This window comes from Alligator sinensis, unplaced genomic scaffold (assembly GCF_000455745.1).
Source record: "Alligator sinensis unplaced genomic scaffold, ASM45574v1 scaffold1216_1, whole genome shotgun sequence".
Taxonomy (NCBI): domain Eukaryota; kingdom Metazoa; phylum Chordata; order Crocodylia; family Alligatoridae; genus Alligator; species Alligator sinensis.
Window position 1 is genome coordinate 492602 of NW_005842018.1, and position 23877 is coordinate 516478.

The 23877-nt window shown below is 45.7% G+C and overlaps 1 protein-coding gene across 1 annotated transcript in view; it reads right to left on the reverse strand.

Moving 5' to 3' along the window:
• KIAA1324L (KIAA1324 like) overlaps nt 1–23877 on the reverse strand; it is a 169046-nt gene that overhangs the window by 71938 nt on the left and 73231 nt on the right. Inside the window, exon 2 of the mRNA XM_006022111.3 lies at nt 12905–13025. The gene's annotated coding sequence lies outside the window, so the exon portion shown is untranslated. The remainder of the gene's footprint in view (nt 1–12904; nt 13026–23877) is intronic.

A 23877-nucleotide genomic window follows, 5' to 3' on the forward strand; every position in this document is an offset into this window, starting at 1 on the left:
AGGGAAGGAAGGCCCCCCACAAACACAGCCACAAGACTCCATTACGGTAAGCATCTTGGGTCAGGGCAATATTTAAAATGCACAATGTTACAAGGACTTAGCCACATGCTTGAAGTCAAGAGCATGCATCTGTGCTGTCTGAATGAAGAAGGGTTTACGCATGTTTATCTGCTTTTCTGAACCAAGATCTTAGGCTATAAACAGACAACACCAAGTGCAGCTGATCCGCCGTGGCATGATGCATCTAAAGCTGATCCGTTCATTGAATAAAACACGTCCCCCACTGTCCTACGTCAGGCAGGGTCCCGATTCTACAGGACAATGGGCAACATGTTCCCTGCTCATAGTGCTGCACCTTGGAGGTTCCCCAGGGTGCTCCTCTGCAAGAGGGGAAGCCCAGCTTTCCCCATTTGGAGATGCGCCTCAGAGATTCCCCAGGGAGTATATCTAAAGGTGAACCCGAGCTTTCTCCACTTACAGAGATATGCCTTAGAGACTCCCTGGGCAGATACTCCCAAGACTGGAGAAGCCCAATCTTGCATGGCAATTACTGGAGTACACAGGATCAAGCCCTCAAGCAACAGAAGCACTTGCCTGGAGCAGGTGGAGAGCATAGGCAGCTCTGGGCTGCCCACACTCTTGTGACACAAAGCAAAAAGACAACTGCCATAATAAAGGGGCAGAAAAACTATTATAAACTTTGTCACAGCCACTAATTTTAGGCATTTCTGGTGCAACAAGAGTATAGATGGCTGTTCGCTTGGCCTTTGTACAACCATAAAAAAATTTATGGTGACACAAATGCGATGTCTCTTTCTACCCTTAGAGTGTTTATGGTAGAAGAGCTTTCTTATAAAGCAAAGAAAACTGTCCAACAGGTAATATAGAGAAATATAGATACATTACAAGGCCCCAAGCTGCAGGCCATACTCATGACAATAACCCATATGGAAGTAGCCCTCTAAAAGCAGTGGGCTTTATTACATTATTAAGTACTCGTGCAAGTGAGTGCTGCAGAACTGAGCAATCAATTATAACTGCTCACCTCTCTTCCAACTGCTCAGAGAGTAAATCTAGCAAGACAAGGGCCAGACCATAAGCTGCCAGTCTTTTCTCAATTCCCCTAGCCTTCAAAGAAACTATCTGTTTATCCCCTCTGAAAATCAGGCCATTCACTGACGATTCAAGTTGGAGAGCCTTAAGCTAAGCATGGAGGTTTACATTTTGATACACCTTAGTCATATAGCACACTGATTTCAACAGGACCCAGGGTAGGGTAAATTACTAGTTAACTTTGAGTATGTATATCAGAATTTGCTCATGAGCACTAGGGCTGTGTGAAGCTTCAGTCGCTGATTCGATTTAGCGGAGATTTGGCCTGATTCAGCGGCCGAATCTCCGAACTGAATCAAGAGACTTTTTAATCTCTCCAAATCAAATCGGAACCTTCTGAATCAATTCGGAGAGATTTGGAGAGATTTGATGATTCAGACATAGACACAGCTTTAAATGTTGTTTCTACATACCTTGAGGTACCAGGCACGACTTGTGAATGCTGAGATGGTGGGGTGAATGGAGCATCCCATGGGAGTGCAGGGGGTTCCCCAGCATGTTTGGTGGCATACATAAAAGTGGACCAGAATCACTTCTAGTTCACTTCTGGGTCCACCACAGAGCATGCGGGGGACCCTTTCCCCCCAGCTCGGTGACTGGTGCCTCTTGGGTCGGGGGGGTGGCACTCGTGGTCCCCCCATGGCCAATCGTCAAGCCAGGAAGGCACGGGGGGGGGGGGGGTCCCCCACGCACTTGACGACAGACCCAGAAGAGGACCAGAAGTACTTCTGATCCACTTCCAGGTCTGCTCCCGAGCACGTAGGCCCCCCACCCCACGCTCCTGTGGGACACTCCATCTGCCCCACCATTGCAGCGCTCATGAGCCATGCCTGGTACCTCAAGGTATGTAGAAAAAACATTTAAAGCTGTGTCTATGGCTGAATCACTGATTCTCCAAATAAGCAAATAATCTTCAGATTCAGATTCGGCCGAATCGAATTGGAACAGTGATCCGAATCAACAAATCGAATCACTGTCCCCCGATTCAGGCCAAATCTGAACCGAATACAGCCCATTTTGCACACCCCTAGTGAACACCATCGGTCCCAAAGCCAGCAGGATGGAAAGACATGTCTGTCCAATAAGTTTTGACTAAACAGCTTCAAAAATAAAGCTTTCTACAATGCAAGGATATATGGATACCACAGTACATCTGTCTGCCTTTGTACAACTGTGTATATATAAATGGCACGATGACTGAACACCAGTATCCATCAACATCTCGTGTAAATTACTGCTCTTGCAGTGGCTACCAAACATGGAGCTGCACTGACAAGAGCAAGGGTGAAAATTTGGGGGGAACAAAGCTAGTGGAAAAAAGATTTAATGTTTTTGAACTGGAGGGAAAATGGACATGCCCTGTGCCCAGAGCTGTACCAATTTAATTGTTCTTGCTCATTCAAGGAAATAAGCAAAGAAATCATAATCATTTCAAGGTCCAAGACCAAGGGCAGAAAACAACAATCAACAAATGTCAGATGAAAAAGGAAAATCTAAATATTGCTTTCTAAAGAGTCACTTGACTCTGAACTTCTTTGAGCTTTGAGAAAAGCTATTGTACCAACAATAGCCAGGTGCCAGCACTAATTTCTATTTATTTTAAGCCTAATAAGGAAACAAAAAGGTTTTCTTTTGGTTGTTTTGCATTTTTTGTTAATTCATTCTCAACTAACTTTTTTGCAAATCCAAAGAGGCAGCCCCAAAACAACCTTTCAAACCAGAAAATACACAAAATTACAGACTGCAAAGAATTTGTTCACATGTACTGATACCTGATTAAATTGGTTATCTGGCATATGTTTTGCTCTCTTGTTCATTCTAAGTCACTTTGTCCTCTTTTGTAAGCTGCCCAAAAACTTTTTTAGGAAGGGCAGTATAACAATCCAATAAAATAAATAAAATAAAGTGATTAGGAAATGAACTCATTTTCACTGTCACAAGACTATAACCTAAGTATATGAGGAGTATTCAGCTATGTAGAACATACAGTATTACTTACAAAACTCCCATTTAGTAAATGAACCCATTCAAGGATTCAACCAGAGACTGCTATTTTGCAAGCTACATAAAGCTGGGAGATGAGAGGCCAGTTACCCAGAATGGTTAAGGTACCAAGATACAGCTCTCGAGGTACAAGTGCAAGACCTGCCCTAGATTCATGCCAATGACCGTTTCCAGCTGACCTGGCTATATGCAGAAACCTGGTCATTTGGGCTAGGGGACCAAAGGTGGCCACAAGTGATGCTGGCTACATCACTCCCTTGTGTGTTATTGGCTATAGAAACTGGTGAGCTTTACTAACCTAGTGGGCCCTTAAGGTGAGCACAAACTGTACAATGATAAAGGTTGGAGGAAGCTCCTTTTCTTCTGCCTATGAATGACACCTAAACCAGGGACTGTTGCAATCTTATCTCTCACCAATTTTCTGCTCCGGGGTGGAGTGGGCTAATTAGTGCAGCTTTGAGGGCACCTGCAGTGTCATATGTATTCAGCATCCCCACGTTTCAAAATGGCAACAGGGGTGCTTTAACTAGAGCTCACTAAAGCCGGCCCACCACCATTTTGAAATGCAGGGACACTGAATACACGTAACGCGGAGGCTGCTGGAGCTCGCTAACTAGTTTACTCGATTATTTGAGTCTGCTCCAACATGTGCTAATTAGCATGCATTGAAGCAGAGATCCATCATGTGTATACATGCCCATATTTTCTAACTAAATAGAAGGCTTCCACTCTCAAAAGCAATCAGTTAAAATCAAAGTTGCTCCAATTGTTTGTCTGCTCTTGCCAGTGCTAAAAAGGTCACTTCTGACAATTGTTATCTAAAAGTCACTTTAACTGGCAGGGAAATCGGTATCTCCTCCTGTGATATGCTGGGAGAAGATTGCACAAGTCCAAATAAACTGCAAACAGAGCAAAGTATCAGTGAATCAAAATAATTTCCACTCTCATGCCCCAATCAAGCAGGTGGCTTTGAGCAGGAACAATTCATCCACTGAAATCGAGAGCCATTTGCAGGCTTTGAGGTGGGCGTGTACTATATTAAAAACTGAATCCCACCATTGGCTGGAGCAGAGCTACAGTGGCCTCCCTTGTGTTGGACTAGTGAGGAATTTGGCCCAATTACTCCACCAGCCACTTCAATGGACTGCATTTATTTGAACAAATGCATCTCTGTTATTCAGCCAACAATAAGATGTGTGATGTTTCCATTTTTGCTGCTATTGTCTCATAAAATTGTTTAAGCAATTACCATTGTACACGGTGTATTTTTTTAATAGCCTTGCCTATTGTGAATGGCCATTGCGCATTAACTGTGACCACTGACTTTCCTAAGCTTTGTTCTCCAAAATAATGTGAAAGACATTACACCTGGAAAAGTCCCATTTTGCTATTCTAATTCAGAATTATTCTGCCTTATTTTGCATACAATACCACTGAGTTCAACGTAACTACCCATTCAGTGCAAGCTAATGTCTATTAGAGGGGCCAGAATATGCCCTAGATTAGTCTATGGAATGGAAGGGTAATATTAAAAAGAAATAAAGGTCAGGTTATGAGTCCTTTTTACTCCAACTGGTGAGCTCCATTTTTACCTCTCCTGCCACACCTGGGTATGACTGATAAGGTTTTGGGAGACTGCTCCTAAGGTCCCAGAGACAGCCCAGTCCAGCTCTGCCTCAACCGTCAGGCACTAAGTTGTGACCACCCCAGCCCCACTTGGCCCTATTAGTACCTCAGGACACCAGTTGCCTTTTGGGCTATTTGTAGCCTCCATATAGCCACACCTGTACATCACAGATGTCACTTGGTCATCCAAATACTAGCCTGTACAGGCATCAGCCCACTTGGCTTTGCCCTGCTGGCTGCTCTTGCAGCAAACTCCTAAGCCTAACACCATTTTCTCTGGCCTCTCAGTCCCAGCTTTCCCCGTACTCTTTCTTGGAGGGCCCCTTGGCTTCATCTCACTCGGCATCTCGCCCAGCCCCCCTGAAGTCCCTAACCTAGGCGAGGCTGCTTGCACCCTCGGTGCCAGCTCCCTTGTGATCCCTGACTCAAGTGAGGCTGCTTGCACCCTCGATACCAGACCCCCGGGATCTCCAACCCAAGTGAGGCTGCTTGCAGCCTTGGTGCCAGTCTCCCTACAGTCCTTGAGCCTTTCTGGGCTGTCTGCTGGGTGCCCCTCAGACACCTTGTGGCCTCCTTGCCACTCCTACTAGCCACACCCAGTCCTCCAGTCTCACACTTAAATCACAACATAAATATGAGCAACTGCTTCACGTCTAAAAATTGACCCAGCTCTGGGTCACCGCCTCACTACAAGCCGTAAGTCCTCTTCAGCTCTTCTCCTTGATAGCTCTAGGGACAGCTCAGGTGCCTGCCAGGCTGTCTCCGTCAGGAGCTTCTCTCCCTGCAGCACGCACGGCCAGACTGACCCACTTGCTCTCAGGGCAGTGCTCTTATGTACCCCATAGCCCCTCCCCTTCCTGTCAGGTGGCCCACCAGCCCCGCATGGATGTTTCTGCTTTGGCTTGATGGTCAGCCCGTTCTCCTTTACTGCAGCTTGGGCCAGCTGCTTGCAGTCTTTACCCCTGCCCTGCCTGGGCACTGCCCCTTGGCTGCTTATTGCAATGCAGCTGGCTCCCCACAGCAAGCTTAGCCTGCCGCACTTTCCCTTAAAATTAACACGAGCCTCTGGCGTGCTGTTACAGGTATCCACTCCTATCCAGAGGTAAGTTGTAAAGTAGCACCGAGCCTTCCACCTCTTTCCACTCAATGCAACTGCTGTTGTGTCCACATCTGTTTTACGATAGAGGTCATAAAAGATTACACAGACAGACAGATCATCCAAATGGAGATGCTCTGTATTCAAAGGATTTAAATCCATAGTGTAGAACATATGGCATGAAATTAGTCTGGCAAAAGGCCCGATTTTTCTCCATATAAACTGCAATATTCCTATTTATGGCAATGGCAGCACAGAGACAGATTCAATTCCCACCTCTCTGGCCTCCGAGGGCCCTATCAGACAGCGTGTATAATGCACAGACAAAAAGAGCTTTCAGGAGAGATTGAAGCTTGCAGCAGTACTGACGGGGGCAGGCAATAGGCCAGCCTGAAATGCAAACTGCTTGAGCTACTGACAGACGCATAAATATTCTTCACTGAAAAAAAATCACACCGCCCTGATAGCCAGTCACTCTTATTACCCAAAGTTCCTACGGCAAGATCAGATTCACAATGAGATCTAAATATAATTCAGTGAGGCAATCATTTAAAAATGTGGGAGCCAAAAATTAGTAGAGCACATTCCTATCAAAGAGAAGTAATGGAGTGATTCAGATAAGATGAAGGAAAAAATAATGGATTTTTCCTAATTAATGGTCTTTGCCTGCAAACTCCTGCACATTCAACTATTCCCTCTGAGGATATGTGCAATGGAACTTGATATCCCCAGGCAGTGAAGTGCTGGAGAAGGTTTCTTAGGAGTGTGGATGGTGGATGAATGAGCCATGAAGAGTGATTTTAAGAATAATATTGTTTTCCATATTCTAAGTTCCTTGTTCTGTGTTTGAAGAGACTGTGTCTTTATCTTCATTGTTACATGACAACATAAATGAGCAAGCAAATAAACATAAGTAAGAGAGAGCAAAAATGCAATACTTCAGCCTTTCACAGTTTGAGAAGCCAATGGCAGGGCCCATGTGGGAAGAGCTCTTCACTATACATGGCATCTGGATGGAGATTAACACAGTGTTACAGCATGGAGTACAAGGGAGTATAGATAATCTCATTAATTTACACGGGGTGGGCTGAGAGTTGCTGCTGCTTCTTCTTACACCACATTTGACCATTTTGTTATGCGTGCTTGTGCTTTTCAGCCTCTCGTTCCACAGCTGTAGTTGTGTCTCCTTGGGTGTGGCATCAAGAGGTTGGGTGCTGGCAAGGAAGCTTCTGCACAACTTCAAATGTTTGCATGCTGCAGGATGGTCATATGGTAGGTGTCTCATATCTTCAGTTTGCTTCAGTCATTCTGTCCTGCTTGCCACTACTTTTCTGATGTCAGGTGGACCAATGCCAGCCAGCAGGTACACACTGTTTAGGCTGGTAGGCTTCAGACATCCTGTGATGCATCAGCAGCTATAACTCAGGATGGGGTCAAGGAGGTTAGCATATATGGATCTCTCCCACATAGCTGGGAACTGGAAATATTTATGAACCACTAGTCTTTTTGGGAGAAAGACAAAAGAAAAGCTGTGGAGGGATTCGTTTATGCCAATTCATGTAAATGTTTATGGTGCTCTGTGGTTGTGTCAGAGAAGGCAGGTTGAAGAGACATACCCTGCACTTGGGAAAGGAAGATGCGGAGGTTTGTAATGGTGATCAGATGTGCAGGAATTCATTCCAGGGTTTGAGAAAACTCTGGCTCCTGTACAAGGTCCTTACCTTTATGGCAGAAGCTTTCTCCCAATAAAGCACAGGAATGAACTTCTGAAGAGCTAAAGAACATAGTAACCCCATTCCCAGCACTGACATTTTTATAATGTTTCTAAGTCTAGGACATTTCAGCAGATGTCAGCAGCCATGGTCTCTTCAGAGTGCTATAATCTAATGTCATGGTAGTGACATGGCAAATTGTTCAGGAAGCTTTCAGATTCCCAAGTAGAGGCCATGTCTACATGAAACACTGACTGTACAGTGCATAACCAAGTACTAAATGACTGTGCAGTAACCAGTTACTGCGCAGTTGTGGCGAGGAATGCCTTTTCCTTGATGCTGATTGCACAGTAGCCTGTGACTACTGCCCAGTAGCACTGCATCAGGCTTCCTGCCCCGCAACAGTACTGAGCAGTAGTTACAGGCTACCGCACAGTCAGCGTCTTATGTAGACATAGCCAGAGACTACAAAGACTACACAATAAAGATGCTGCATGGTGAGTTAACTGATATTCAAGATGTTCGCAAGATATTTTCAGGGTCTTGAAAAATAGTAACAGACAGGAGCTACTTGCACATTTAATGAACAGTAAAGGTCAAAACAAGGTTCCTCTTAAATGCCAGAGATTGTTTATAGTTTTGATAAGCTTATATCTACTGCAGTCACTGACGTCTCTAGGGCTAGGGACAGAAATTACACATAAACCAGTATAAGTGATCAGAAACTGGTTCAAATCTGTAACACAACAGAAGTTTAGTGCTTTCTAAATGGCAGAAACTAGTTTAAAATAAAACTGGATGGCTGTAGTATTAGACTTAAACTGATTTAGGCTACATCAGTTTACTGAACTTCTGTCCCAGATCCCCTCCAGATTCAGGTTAACTCACAATCCCCCAGCATCCCAGGATTATTTGCATCTTCCCTACAAATTCCCCCAACCCCCCACCCCTGGGAAGGTGGGAAGGCTAGTCTTGGCCTGAGCTGTCTGCTTCAGCCAAGCAGGGTGGCATACCCAAACCCCACCACCACCACCAGCTACTGCCCTAGGCCACCGCAGACATGTGTATGCATTTCCGGAATCAAAAATGGATGTCTGTTCATTTGCTTATCAGTTCAATCTATGCAGGTTACACTAACCTGTGAAGATTGAATCAATTCAGTCTCAGCCTTTTTGACTGCCTTGACTTAGCCTAGTGGTAGCTGAAATGAAATGTTTGACATGGATACTTCAAAAGGGCTATGTGGGCTGGATCTGAAATGCTTAATGAAATCAGGAAAGTCTTGAGGTACACTCAGAAACACACAACTCAAAGAGTTTCCCAGGTTTACAGGCAGCATTTCTTGATAGATCTTGGCAAAAAATAGCACTAGACCTGAAGGGAGAGAATGATGGCATACCTGTTTGCCAAGGGATGTTACAGTAAGAGAGACCATGCCACTGCATAGTGCACCAAACTGGCCCAAAGCCCCCATTGCATTGTGGTCAGGTTTCAGCATGGTGGTTTAATAAAGCTGAAACTGAATCTCTGTATGCAGCCACCAAAAAGTTAACCTTGCCACTGCCTACCTGGAAACCACCAAGCATGTTTCTAGTAAGAAACACTCAGGCCCCTGGCATGCATTACATGCATGGCACTGTTAACAGTAACAGTGCCCCATGTTCAAAAAGTTATGGCACTATAAAATGACAAACCACCCACAAAAATATTCCACAAAAAATGCGGAATATTTGTGACTGCTTTGCATGGCACAATAAATTGAATACGTGGCACACCCCCATCCTAATGTTGACAATCAGTTGATTCTCAACATTGGCATAGGAATGGGGCTCAATACCAAAAATGAGCTGCCAACAAGAAGGCTGGAGTAGTCCTGGAGGAAAAAACCAAGGGGCTCCCCCTGCTGGGAATCTTGTAACCCCTGGCCCCAAAAATGCCTTGCTTTGCAAGGATCCTGAAAATCACACGTCCTGCTATGCAAGTGTGGCACGACAGGGCACGCACTTGTTGGGATCAAAGATCAAATCCCTTGGAACCTTTATTCAAACATCTGTTAGTGCCCTTATTGGTGAGCATGTGTTACAAATTCCCTTCAGTACCTGGCCCACTAAAAATAGGAGTTGCCACAGGCTCCATTGGCACAACCTCCACTCTAATTCAAACAGTAGCATACTGCTTCTAGCTCAGACAATCCCTAGCTCAGGCCCTGATGTTCACACCCTATAGAAAAAACTGCTGCCAACAAGTCCTAGAAAAGGTGTACGGCATTCTCTTTTCTTTGAAGATGCTGGAAGAAATAGTCATTGACAACGGACAGCAGTTTGTGAGTTCTAAGTCTGTAGGGCTCACTATCATTTCAAACGTACCCCTCCCAGCCCAATACCACCCACAAAGGAATAGATTTGCAGGGAATTCTACAATATAAAGCTTCCACATTTACTTGCCTGAGCAAAAGAGGTACTCATATTCATCCACCAGAGTAAGCACAACTCAGGGTGCCAGCACACTCTGTGATTACTACAGGGTAATTTATCTTAGATTTTACTTCAAAGTAAATTTACTCCATAGTTAAAAGCAGGCACATTACCATCTCCTCTGAGTTCCCTACCTCCAATGGGAACTGTTAGAGCACCTGACCACTAGGTTCTTGGAGAGCAAGTCTGCATTCAGTAAAGGGCTACCCAGGAGACAAAACTGACTATGGAAACAGCCCCATAACAGATATACCAGTCTATCTTATACCTGTGTATAATTGATCCTCATGTTCTCAGGGGTAATATTACTATGGCTTACAGTAGTACAAGGCTGTATTGAGTGCATCCACTTTTTACAACACAGTAAAGCCAATTTTATTCCATAATAAATTTGTATCAGGCCCTCAGTTTCAGATACTTATTCATTGATAGGACAAAGTTGTTAGCCTGACAATTAGCTCATTCCCTCAAGTGTCTGTTTTTAAAGATATGAGATCGAGGGAGGCTGAAGTTGCCAGATCTAAGAACTAAATAAACATCAGAAAACAGAATTAAAAAAAAATTAAACTAGGACCACCAGTGGTGATAGAGAACATAATATTGGATGATACCAGCTCTTCTTATTGAATATAGCTGCATCCCAAAATCACAGCAAGCTGAGATTCACCAACATACTCATTAAAGGAAATTAAAAAACAAAAGGGGAATATTCACCTGGTTCCCTACTCAAGCCTCCATGTGATCCTAGCAGCCATGCCCCAGGAGGGAAATAAAGCTATTGAGAAGAATCCTTAAATGTGTTGGACAAAAGCCCATAGTCTGGAGATTTAATATCCCAGTGAATCAACTGAACAGATGTCCCCTTCAGGTAAGAGGTAACTAGACCTGGATGAGTGTACAAGTCAATGGCTCAGCTAGAGCCATGGTTTGCTATTAAATATTAATCATAGTTAAAGATTGTTTACAGATAAAAATAGGAAGTGGGCAGGAGGATGAGAGGATGCATGCATGAGAGGTTTTTTGACTCTATTACAGCACCCGCGAAACACAGATGGCAATCAAGCCATTCAGGCTTTTAGTTCTGCAGGTCTCCAAATCAATGTGTTCCCAGCACATCTGGCCAATGTAATAATGATTATATTTGCATAATGTCTATGTGCTTGATGCCTCCATGTCTTGCCACCATTCAAAAAATAATTATCTTGTTGTTTACAGAATTTACACTGTTTTTTTTATGACAAAATTTTTTGGATTTTTTTAAACAACTCAGATGTTTCTTGCATCACTTTCTCCCATAGTTTTTTTTGTGAAAAGCTGTGTTAAAATGATTCTCCTCATCAGCTGCCTAAAAGCATAGCTGGTCTGAAGAAGCCTTTGAAGTGTTCCCCCTTTCCTGTCACCCACAACAATAAATTTTCTTCACCATCACACTTTGCTGTCCTAGCAGTTCTGTTGGAGAATGACCTTATGGCAGCCTAGTGCCTTTCTTTGTCAGTAATTTGTACCTGGAGATATAAATGATTACACCTGCCAGACTAGATAAAGGATGGCAATGTTCCTTCCTTCATTTTATAGGAGAGGTGAACTTTTATTCACTTCTGCCTTTGAATAATCTCCTCTGCTGCTACAAAGGTTTATTGTTAAGTACATTACCATACATGTTTTAGTATAGTACACATAAATGTTTTCAGTAACATTGTCAACCACTAGAAGACATATGAATAGTTGTGAACACTCACTAAGAGGTTAGTTGTGTTACGCTAGGCATCTCAATTTTGACTGCTGAGACGTTAAATTTGGGAGGTGTATCAATTCCTAAGCCACAGAGGGCACATATTAGTTGGCTTCAGTGGAGTTGCTAATGAATATTTTGTTTAGAAGGAATGCCTCATTAATTCATACTGAAGTATAGCAATTTTTGTCTTATAGATCCTATCCTATTCATAAAGAAGTCAACAAACAAGCAGAATCTCTCCTAGGTCTCCTCCTGGCTTTCTGCCACAGATTTTACAGGGAGGCCTAGTGTATTCAGCAGATGTAAGTGAGTTAGAGAAAAGCACAGCAAAGCATGGGCACCATCCTACTGCCCCTAAAAGACAGAAAGGAAGGGACTTGCCTGAAGTCAACCAGGAGATCGTTAGCACAGGTACAAATACAGCTCCTAAATCCCAGTCTACTGCACTATCCAGTAAACCACACTGCCTTGCTAAAAGGTAACTAACCCATGCCAATTGCTTGTGTCACTAAAGGAACAAGCAATTGGCGTGGGTTAGTTACCTTTTGATCATTCATGCTCACTGTTTTCTAAACCATATTAACTAATTTGCATCACATAGTTCAAATCAAATTTCAATTTGAATGAAGGGTTAATAGATGATCAAAGAGGTTTGCCCCCTTCTTCACAGACCAGCAGCCCCTCTGTTTGGAGGCTTGCAGGGCTGGAGGCTTAGTCAGGATACTGATATTTAGTGAGGCGTTGCTGGCACATCTGACTTTCTAGAAGTGTTACTTTGTGCCTGATAGCCTCTGCTGTTTTGCCAAAACCCAAATGAGTTTCCTTGGAGGGGACTGATATTTGCAATTCTTATTTGCATTCCTAAGAAAGGCTTATCTGAGTTCCTAAGAACTGTTTTTCCTAAAAGTAACGCCGTATATACATGTTAATTAATACATTTTAAATTGCCTAATTCGGCCTGCCCTAGTCTGCATTAACTTTAATCCTCATTCATGAGGATTAGTTAATTCAGACTAGAGACAATTTTAATTTGGATTACAGATGTCCATGTGTATCTAGTGATAGCTACAGTCCAGATTAAACCTAGAAAAACATAACGTCTATAAATGACTGAAGAGTTGAAAATTAAAAAGTGCAAACATACTGCATTCTTTCCCTTTCACAGGGTCTGGTAATCCGGAGCACTCCACTGCTGGGTTGGGGACAGCCACCCTCCATCTGGATCCACTGCTATCACACTCGGTGTATTCAAAGTGGTAATCTGTCTGCAAGCAATCAGAAAGACTCTCAGTTTCATCATAACACCTGCACCTTCCCATCATGGGATCATTCATGAGAACTGGATATTTAGTCATCCCAATAACAATAACAAGCACAATCGCAATAACAATAGCGTTGCCATGTAGCATACTATGCATCATTCCCATCACACCCTCATTTATTATTTTATTCAGTGTGCACATGCATGTTTGTGTACAGAGAAAATGAAAAGACACTGAATGGGATATTCACAAGCATCTTAAGACAGTTCAAGTGGACCTGTGTTCACAAGTTACTTAGATGCTTTTGAAAATCCTACCCAATTTCCTTAGAGCTAAAGAATAAACTTAAGAGCACAGGGTTCACTGAAAGTCAGTGCGACTAGATCAAGCTCTAAATACCTTTCATAGTTTCATAGTTGGCAGGGTCGGAAGGGACCTGAGCAGATCATCAAGTCCGCCCCCCTGCCATGGCAAGAAAGAGTACTGGGGTCAACCAACCCCAGCCAAGTGTTCATCCAGCCTCCTTTTAAAGCCCCCCAGGGTAGGAGCCAGCACCACTTCTCTTGGAAGTTGGTTCCAGATCCTAGCCGCCCTGACAGTGAAGTAGCGCCTCCTGATGTCTAGTCTGAATCTACCCTCTGCCAGCTTGTGACCGTTATTTCTAGTCACTCCTGGTAGCACTCGGGGGAACAGGGACTCCCCCAATGCCTGCTGGTCCCCTCTGACTAGTTTGTAACAGCACGTTCTCTTGTGGAGGTTGAATAGGTTCTCCTCATAAGGCCTGCCCTGCTGCCCCCGATCATGCGAGTGGCCCTCCTCTGGACCCTCTCAATGCTGTCCACATCCCTCCTGAAGTGCGGCGCCCAGAACTGGACGCAGTACTCCAACTGCTGCCTAACCAGTGTTGCACGGAGGGGGAGGTTCACCTCCTTGGACCTGCCTGAGATGCATCTGTGGATGCACGACAAGGTACAGTTGGCCTTCCTGACCGCATCCCCACACTGTCGGCCCATGTTCATTTTGGCATCAATAATGACTCCAAGATCCTTTTCTGCCTCTGCGCTGACAAGAAGGGAGTTCCCCAGCCCGTAGGTCTGCTGCTGGTTCTTCCCCCCCAGGTGCAGCACCTTGCACTTGTCAGTGTTGAAACCCATCCTGTTCTCATCCGCCCACCCCTGTAACCTGTCTAGGTCCGATTGCAGCTTAATCCTCCCTTCTAGCACGCCCACTTCCCCCCACATCTTAGCATCGTCTGCGAATTTGAACAGGGTGCTTTTTACCCCCTCGTCCAAGTTGCTGATGAAGATGTTGAACAGCGCGGGTCCGAGCCCTGGGGAACTCCATTGCCCACATCCCTCCAGGTCGAAAATGACCCATCCATCACCACTCTCTGGGTGTGGCCCTCCAGCCAGTTAGTGACCCATTTGACTCTGTAGGTGTTGACGCCACAGTCCGCTAGTTTTTAAATGAGAATGGGGTGAGAGACAGTGTTTAGAAAAATCTTTCACTTTTACTCTAATATAGGCAAGAAGATACAAATCAGATTCTCTAAAGGACTCCCACTTTGGCATCAAAATCATTGTTCATTCATGACTGAGCACTTTCATTCCCATTTCAGTCATAATGGGACCTGCTGCTAAGTGGGTATTTTAGGAAGTTTGTGTGCCTAAGTAATAGCTGAAAATCAGGCCCCATTCCTAGATGGCAAGCACTTCAAAACCTAGTCTTGTACTTACGGCATGTAACAATCTGAATCAACACTTTGGTTGGATGAGGAAGGAATCAAGACAAAAGTTATGGGATCACAGGGTCACTCAGAGCTGGTGTGGGCACATCTTGGTGGTCCAGTTAAGTTGCAGGTTTAATCTAATGATTACCACATTTTCTTTCATGCCCCTTGTTATTTGGAAGGCAAAATACAAAAAAAAGAAATTGGATGACTGTGACATAGACTAAGTCCTCCTGGAACCAGAGTATCCATGAAGTGTGGCATCCCAGGAGACGGTCTGAATGAGGCAGAAGGCACTTTCTGGGGTGGTAGGATAGCAACAAGGTGAGACTCCAGAAATTTGTAAGGGCAGTAGCAAGACTGTTACTTCTTTACTGTAAATAGTTCTTTATGTAAGTTCCTGTGAATAATAATGTGATGCTTCCAGACCACAAGCCTCATCAAGGTATTACAGACTGCATGCAGCAGTTCACTCAGACTCACAATGACTCTTCAGCCAGAAGGTTCTGCCTCACCAGCAGGTGTGCGAGGGTTAACACTGGATACCAACCCTCCTGTTGGCCGTCCCAGACATCTTGGCAGCCAGCGCCCGGGGTATCTGCTTGCTGTATTGTACTCTGCCTCTATTGCAGCAAAGAAAAAACAGCTTCTCCCAAATACACACTTCAATTTTGGATGTCTAAATTTAGGGGAAGGATGCACATGGTATGCAAATAAATATGATAAATATACATTTTAGGTCATTTCTGGTGGGGTAAGCTCATTTAATGTCTATAGTAGTACCACAGCAGTGACAACAGATTACTGAAGAACAGCCGTCCCTTGTAGGGGCGAATCAGGGTGACTGCCATGGGCCCTGTGCTTTGGGGGGCTCTGCGGACAATGCTGTACAGGTCCTGCGGAGGGTGCCACCACTCCATGCGGCCACCACTTGCCGCCGGCTTCGCACTCTGGCCGCTCACTACCCACCCCCCTCCCCCAGGCCCTACACAGGCTAATATGCCCCGAGCCCTGCACACCCCTAGGGTCGGCTCTGCTGAAGACACTCCCAAGCTACCCTTGAACTATCTACTAGGAGCAGTCTAGCTGTGGCAACACAGAGCTCAGCATGGACTGCAAAACTTGTGCACCAGTCAGGGTAAATGAAACGGCATTGACCTCTGCACTGTTGCAGCTAACCTGCTGCCAGACCTTAACAAACTATCTCATTACACCCCAGTGTAGACACATCCCCATAGCTCACACTACCCACACAGAGTCCCAAGTAGACCAGGATACTATATCACCATGCACGTCAGCAAGCCGTTGCAGGTTCTTCTGCACCGAGAGTCCCTGCCACACTGACTTTCTACATTCCCACAAAAGTGGAAAGGGAGCAAGTGGCTTGGTCCTATGGCTCCTGTATTCTCAGGGAAGATTTATGTCAGACAAGGCATAGGCTAGATCAAAATTGCAAGTCTTTTTCCTGGTTAAAAACAAGCATCATTACTTTTAATATCTTTGCTGCTTGCTACGGCTGATCTCCTGAAATCTTTGGATTATAATGCAGTTCTACCTTAACATTATTAAAGTGTTGGCCACCTTACAAAAAAACTGCAAGTATATTCTGGCTGGTTGGGAATAAATATATCTATGGTTCAACTGGTGCTTCAAAAAAAAAAAAAAAAAAAAAAAAAATCATTGTGAACTGAAAACTATGGAAGCAGAAAAATATTTGTCATCTAAATAATAAAACTAAGGAAAATAGGATGTAATCATCTCCTGAGCTACAAAGGAAATATGATCTACCACAAGACTATAAATATATTCAATTACAATTTGCATTTCTCCTTTTCTCATCTTATATAATCTTCATGCAAAGACAAAATCCAGTTCTTAATTACCTCCTCTTTGAAATCTTCCTGTGGAGAAACAAGAATTTATAAATAACCTTATGTGATAAATGAAAACAACACCATGGCTTATATCACTTAAAGAAACTGGTTTATCCTCTGAATAAAATACACAGGATGAGAATTAACAGTGAAAGGCTATTTCAACCATTAAATTGACTTATGTATTGAAACCACATTTTTGGTCTCACATCGGATCAACAAAAGTATACAGAGCAAGTGTGGTACCAACCAATATAGCCATTCCTCTCCCAGTCCCATTTCATAATGTTACCTGAAAGTCAACCCACAGTCAGATACCGAGAAAAATATCATTTCTGCAACAGGGAAATGAATCAAAATAACACAGAGGGATGGTATTTTATTGTTTGTTACAAGAAGAAGTGGTAAAGTCACTAATTCCCTTTAGAGCCGTAGGCCCAACATCTTCCTCTCCTCCTCAGGAGAACCCAGGTAGTTTCCTTAAGGGTCTGCATGAGTTGATCTGTAATTTTTTCAAAAAAACTTTCTGAGACAGATGGCACCCATGCAAGTCCTTCACTCTGGCCACCCTCATCCCCATATTTATGTAGTCAGATCCCTGGAGGAGTTTCAAAGATCATCTGTCTTTGCATATCTTTACATGTGCTCTGGGGTGGGGGCGCTTTAATTACAACAGCTCCCAAGAGCTGCTCTAATTAAAGCCTCCCCCCAACCCTGGAGCACATGTAAAAATGCCCTAAGTTCAATGCCTTGACCAATTTCTTAAAGGGTCCCCTTCCTGTGGCTTCCAGCCCAATAGTTGCTCAATTTCCTAACAGAAGGATGTCATTTGCTGTTCCTTGAACCCAACCTTGTGTTTAAAAGTTAATCTGAGATTGCTCTTGTTCTTGTATTAATCACCTGTAATAAAGTAAAATTCTACCCTCTTTAAGACCTGCAAACCCTAAAGCCTCCCATATCTCTCTTCTTGAGCTCACTAGAGGTTCCCAAAAACCCATCGTTTTTAGGTGTTGAGAAATTGGCCTGATGGTAGAGGAGTGACAACAACTCACATAAGCATACCACAGTTAGGTTTAAACTAGCCAAGTCAGGTGCACTGAGCAGCATGACCATGACATCGAGTTCATTGTGGGCTAACTGCTCAGCACAATGCTGCCATAGCAAGACCACTTCCACAGCCAAGCTGTAGTATTTTAAAGCTATATCTATACCAGCTGCAGTCACACCTGGACTGTAAATGTAGCTATAACCTAAGTGGCAAAAGCAGATGATAGAAGTTATCCACTACTACTGCTTTAAACTCAGTTGATGGGATGTGGTGGCAGAGCAGTTAAATTGTCTCACTACGGCTTGCTACAGCCCAAGCTCTACTCTTAACTCATGCTAAAAGCTACCCTCTGTTGACCCAGTGGTAAATAGGGGACCTGGTCATTCAAACTAGGGTGTCAAAAGCAGCTAGATGTGATGCCAGCTACATCACTTGTGTGTTGTTGGCTAAGAAACTGGTGTACCTATAACATGCCAGCCTAATAGGCTTGGAGGGACCTTCCTTCCTCTCACACATTTTTCTCTTTGATTTCCTCTGTTATTTTAGACCCCTAATTGTATCCTTGTCAGAAGGCCCATAGAGTAATCCCATTTTGTGTAGCTGCATTCTTCTGCCTGAGTGCAAACCCATATACTCTAAGGACCCGTCTATTTTTTTTTTTTTTTTTATAGATGTTCTAGAAATTTTTAGCCAAAGACTATTGCTATTTTTCCCACCTTTGTGATCTAATCAGTCTTTCCTATATAGCTTATATGCAGGTATTACAGCATTTCATCTCTCTTTTTTTGCCATTCCATTGTTTTTCAGTAATGCCTGCTACAGCAAAGTCTCCTCCCCAGTGCCAGACATTAAACTATATTGGGGAGGGGGTTGAAAATTCTCGCATTTAATCTGGCCATGTGTCTGCATTTGTTTTATTCCTTAGCTTGATGATTTCTTACTCTTCCAGAATCTAAACCAGTTCCCCCTCCAATTCAGCTGTAACTTCCATCATGTCTTCTTACTACTCAAATAGATCCTGGAGTTTCTCAGGTCTTCAGGTTGGGTTTCACAAGAAAAGTTTTAGTGCCTACCGAAAGCCTATTGTACAGTTAAAAATATAATTTTCTTAATGGAAAATGGTGATGCTGTGCCAAGAAGCCAGCCAGAATCAATAAGAGACATCTTGAACACTACATTTCAAATGAAAGATTAATATGAACTCAGAATATGCATCTGCAAATAGTTGTGTACATTTCTTCCACGCTATACTGAATTTTATCTTGTGCTGTACTCTTCTTTTGTACAGCTGATGCGGATACAAAACACCAACTATAATTTTACATTTAGGTGGTTGAGCCAGACAATTATGTCAGGAGTAACAGAGTGCATCACTGTGATACCTCCTTCATATCTGTCAATCATGTATTGAATCATTACATGAATGACTGGTGCCTCCTAAGACTGGGGGGGCACCATGGCGGTAAGCAGGGACTGCCCACAGCCACCGGTGGTGGTGTTGGCAATGTGGGAGGAGGGGGCAAGCGGCAGATATGGAGGGGGCAAGTGGCGCCCACCTGCAGATACCGCCGGCCATGTCGACGGTGAGGGAGGCAAGTGCATGCAGCAACTGCCCACAGAAGCCAGCAGTGGCTTCAGCAGATGCCAATCTCCAGAGGGAGCATGTGCCCCCCACTATGCCTAGGAGTTGTTATATATTCCATGGTCTGTTCTGGGCGACCACAGTTGCACATTGGAGTGTTTTTAATTTTCCATTTGTGCATCAAATATCAGCATTTCCCATGGTTTGTACAGATATGTTTTAGAGTTACCCATGAGTATCACAGGAGATCAAAGCCAAGGACCTTCTGCACTGGATCTATCACAAGATGCTTTAGTGGATGGGGAGACATTTGTTTTCTTTCATTCGCAGGACTTCCTGTAGAGTTGCTGCCTCACAACGAATGGGTGGAGGAGTGATGTGCAACAGCATGGGCAGCCAAGGGCTTGGGGCCAACTTGAGGGTTCCAGTGATGCACCGCATTGCAGAGTTCAGTTGGATGTCAAGAAGCCAAGTATGACTGCTTATGGTCCATACTGGTGCACAGTACTTGGCTATGGAGTATGCAAGGGCCAGCACTGATAGTTTCATAGTTTCTAGGGTCAGAAGGGACCTGAACAGATCATCAAGTCCAACCCCCTGCCCTGGGCAGGAACGAGTGCTGGGATCATAATACCCCAGCCAGATACCTATCCAACCTCCTCCCAACCTCCTCTTGAAGGAGGACCCCCAAGGAAGAGGAGAGCACCATCTCTCTTGGGAGCCCATTCCAGAGCCTGGCAGCCCTAACTGTAAAGTAGCATGATGTCCATAATACTGATACTCCCCAGTTTATGCTGCACCAAGAGCTAGTTATAACATATCTGTGGACTCAGGGGTCCATTAGCATATAACCCGATGGTAGAAAAACTGTCTGGAAGCAGGTCATACTGGAAACACTGCAACCACTGCCCCTTCTCCAGTGGGAGCAGTTAGTGCCATACAAAAAGTACTTTGTTCAGGGAGTGTGGATATTGCCAGATCACCCAGAACAGAGGTGCTCAACCCCCACCCCATAGGCCAGATCCAGCCTGTGGCCCCATTTCATCTGACCTGTGGGGCTCCCCATGGGTCTGGAAATTTGGTGGCAATGGGCCAGAGAGGAGAGGCGTCAGGCCCTAGGACCCAATCCCAGTGTTGGGGGCTGGGAAGGGGCGGCACCAGGCCCCTGAGACCCGATTCCAGCAAACTGGGGCAGGAGGGGGCAGTTCCAGGCCCATGTAAACCAATCCCAGAAGGAGGGGGTGACACCAGCCCTCCCAGAGACCAATCCAAGTGCACAGGGCTAGGCGGGGGTGATGCACCCTCAGCAAGTTTGCAGATGACACCAAGCTGTGGGGAGTAGTACATATACCAGTGGCCAGGGCTAGGATTCAGAGTGACCTAGACAAATTGGGGCTGACTGGATGGGCAGCAGCTCTGCAGAAAAGGACCTGGGGGTTACAGTGGACAATAAGTTGAACATGTGTCAACAGTGTGCCTTAGTGGACAAGAAAGCTAACAGCCTCCTGGACTGCATTGGTAGGTATGCTGCCAATAGGTCAAGGGAAACAATTATTCCCCTCTATTCAGCACTGGTGAGGCCACATCTGGAGTACTGTGTCCAGTTTTGGGCCCCCCACTACAGAAATGATGTGGACAAACTGGAGACTGTCCAGCAGAGGGCAACAAAAATGGTTAGGGGGCTGGGGCACATGACTTATGAGGAGAGGCTGACAGAACTGGGCTTATTTAGTTTGGAGAAGAGAAGACTGAGGGGGGGATTTAATAGCAGTTTTCAACTACCTGAAGGGAGGTTCAAAAGAGGATGGAGCTAAAGGCCAGCTTGCGGAGACACTAAAAGCAAGGGATGTAGTTGTCATGGGCGATTTTAATTACCCAGACATCTGCTGGGAGGAGCAGTCAGCCGGGACGGACCGCTCCAGGAGGTTCTTGGCCGAGTTGCAGGACCTCCACTTGATTCAGGAGGTGCACAGTCCCACCAGAGGAGATGCCCTGCTGGACCTGGTCCTGGCCGCAGGCGACGACCTGGTAAGAGGCCTCCAGGTTCTTGACCACCTGGGCAATAGTGATCATCGCGTGCTGGAATTCACCATCCAGCGTAGAGTGTCAAGGGCCCGCAGCAAGGTGGTAGCCCTAGACTTCAGGAGGGCCAACTTCAGTGAGATGAGGAGATTAGTGGGAGAGGAACTGGGGTCCTTGAGGGCAGAGGAACTCAGCGTCCAAGAGGAGTGGTCGTTCCTTAAGGAAACGATACTCGGGGCCCAAGGGGTGTCCATCCCGACAAGAAGCAAAGGGGGCAGGAGTGTCCGGAAGCCCCCCTGGCTCACCAAGGGTGTCCGGGAATGCCTGCTTGCCAAAAGGGTGGCGTACGCCCGGTGGAAGGGGGGTGTAATCTCCAAAGAGGAGTATACCTCCTCTGCTCGGGCCTGCAGGCGGGCTGTTAGGAAGGCCAAGGCGGAGATAGAGCTCGGATTAGCGTCCAGGATTAAGGATAACAAAAAGTCCTTTTTCAAATATATTGGGAGGATGAAGAAGGCGCCGGGTAATGTGGGGCCCCTGCAGGATATGCGGGGCAATCTGGTGGTTGCGTCAGAGGATAAAGCGGACCTCTTTAACCAATTCTTCACCTCCGTTTTCTTGTGCAGGGACCGGGACTTCCCTGCTGTGATAGAAGCCGGACGCGAGGGGATCGCCTTCAGACCTCAGGTTGGGGAGGACCGGGTTAGAGAGCTTCTGGAGGGGCTGGACGCGTTCAAGTCAGCGGGTCCGGATGCTCTCCACCCCAGGGTGCTGAGGGAGCTGGCTGGGGTTATTGCAGGGCCCCTGGCACGGCTCTACGAGCGATCGTGGTGCTTGGGCCAGGTGCCAGACGATTGGAAGGTAGCTAATGTGGTCCCCATCTTCAAAAAAGGGAAAAGGGAGGACCCGGGCAATTATAGGCCCGTCAGTCTTACCTCAATCCTGGGGAAGCTCTTTGAGAAGATCATCAAGGAGCACATTTGTGATGGGCCGGCATCCGAGATGATGCTCAGGGGCAATCAGCATGGATTTATTAGGGGGAGATCATGTCAGACCAACCTGATTGCCTTTTATGATCAGGTCACAAAGGCCATGGATGCAGGTGTCGCGGTGGATGTAGTCTTTCTGGACTTCAGCAAGGCCTTTGACACCGTCTCTCACCCCATCCTAATTAGTAAACTAGGCGACTGTGGCATAGATGCCTACACGGTCAGATGGATTGCAGATTGGCTGAAGGGTCGCACTCAGAGGGTGGTGGTGGATGGATCATATTCGACTTGGGGGGAGGTGGGTAGTGGAGTCCCTCAGGGCTCGGTCCTGGGCCCTGCGCTGTTCAATGTCTTCATCAGCGATCTTGATGTTGGGGTGGAGAGCAACCTGTTTAAATTCGCTGATGACACCAAAATTTGGGGGGAGGTGAGCACGCTAGCAGGGAGAGAGAGATTGCAGAAGGATCTGGATAGGTTACAGGGGTGGGCAGACAGGAACAGGATGCGTTTCAATACGGACAAGTGCAGGGTGCTGCACTTGGGTAGTAGGAACCAGCAGCACACTTATACGATGGGGAACTCCCTACTTGAGAGCACGGAGGCGGAAAGGGATCTTGGTGTCATTATTGACTCCAAGATGAACATGGGCCGACAATGCGAGGTCATGGTTGGCAGGGCTAACCGGACCTTGTCGTGCATCCACAGGTGCATCTCGAGTAGAGCCAGGGAGGTGATCCTCCCCCTCTATGCGACGCTGGTCAGGCCGCAGCTGGAGTATTGTGTCCAGTTCTGTGCGCCCCATTTCAGGAGGGATGTGGACAACATGGAGAGGGTCCAGAGGAGGGCCACCCGCATGATCCGGGGACAACAGGGCAGACCCTACAGTGAGAGACTGCGGGACTTGAACCTATTCAGCCTCCACAAGAGAAGGCTGAGGGGGGACCTGGTGACCGTCTATAAACTCACTAGGGGGAACCAGAAGGGTTTGGGGGAGACGCTGTTTCCCCTAGCCCCTGCTGGCATAACAAGGAATAATGGGCACAAGTTGATGGAGAGGAGGTACAGATTGGACATCCGAAAAAACTACTTCACAGTCAGGGCGGCTAGGAGCTGGAACCAACTTCCAAGGGAGGTGGTGCTGGCCCCTACCCTGGGGATCTTTAAGAAGAGGCTGGATACTTACCTGGCTGGACTCATTTGAGTCCCGTTTTTGTTTTTAGGGTATTTTTTTTTGGGTTTTTCTCCCGCCCTGGCGGGGGGGCGGGCTAGAAGATCTATTAGGTCCCTTCCGACCCTGTAACTATGAAACTATGAAACTGGTCTCAGTGGTGGCAGATGACAGAACAAGAAGCAAAGGTCTCAAGTTGCACCAAGGGATTTTTAGGTTAGATATTAGGAAGAATTTTCTCACAAGGAGGATAGTAAAACAGGTTACCCAGATAGGTGGTACAATCTCCATCCCTGGAGGTTTTCAAGACCCGGCTAGACAAAGTTTTGACTGGAATGATCTAGTTGGGGATGGTCCTGCTTTGAGACGGGTTAGACTAGATGACCTCCTGAGGTCTCTTCCAACCCTTTCTATGATCCTATGCCTGGCCCCCAGGACCCAGTCCA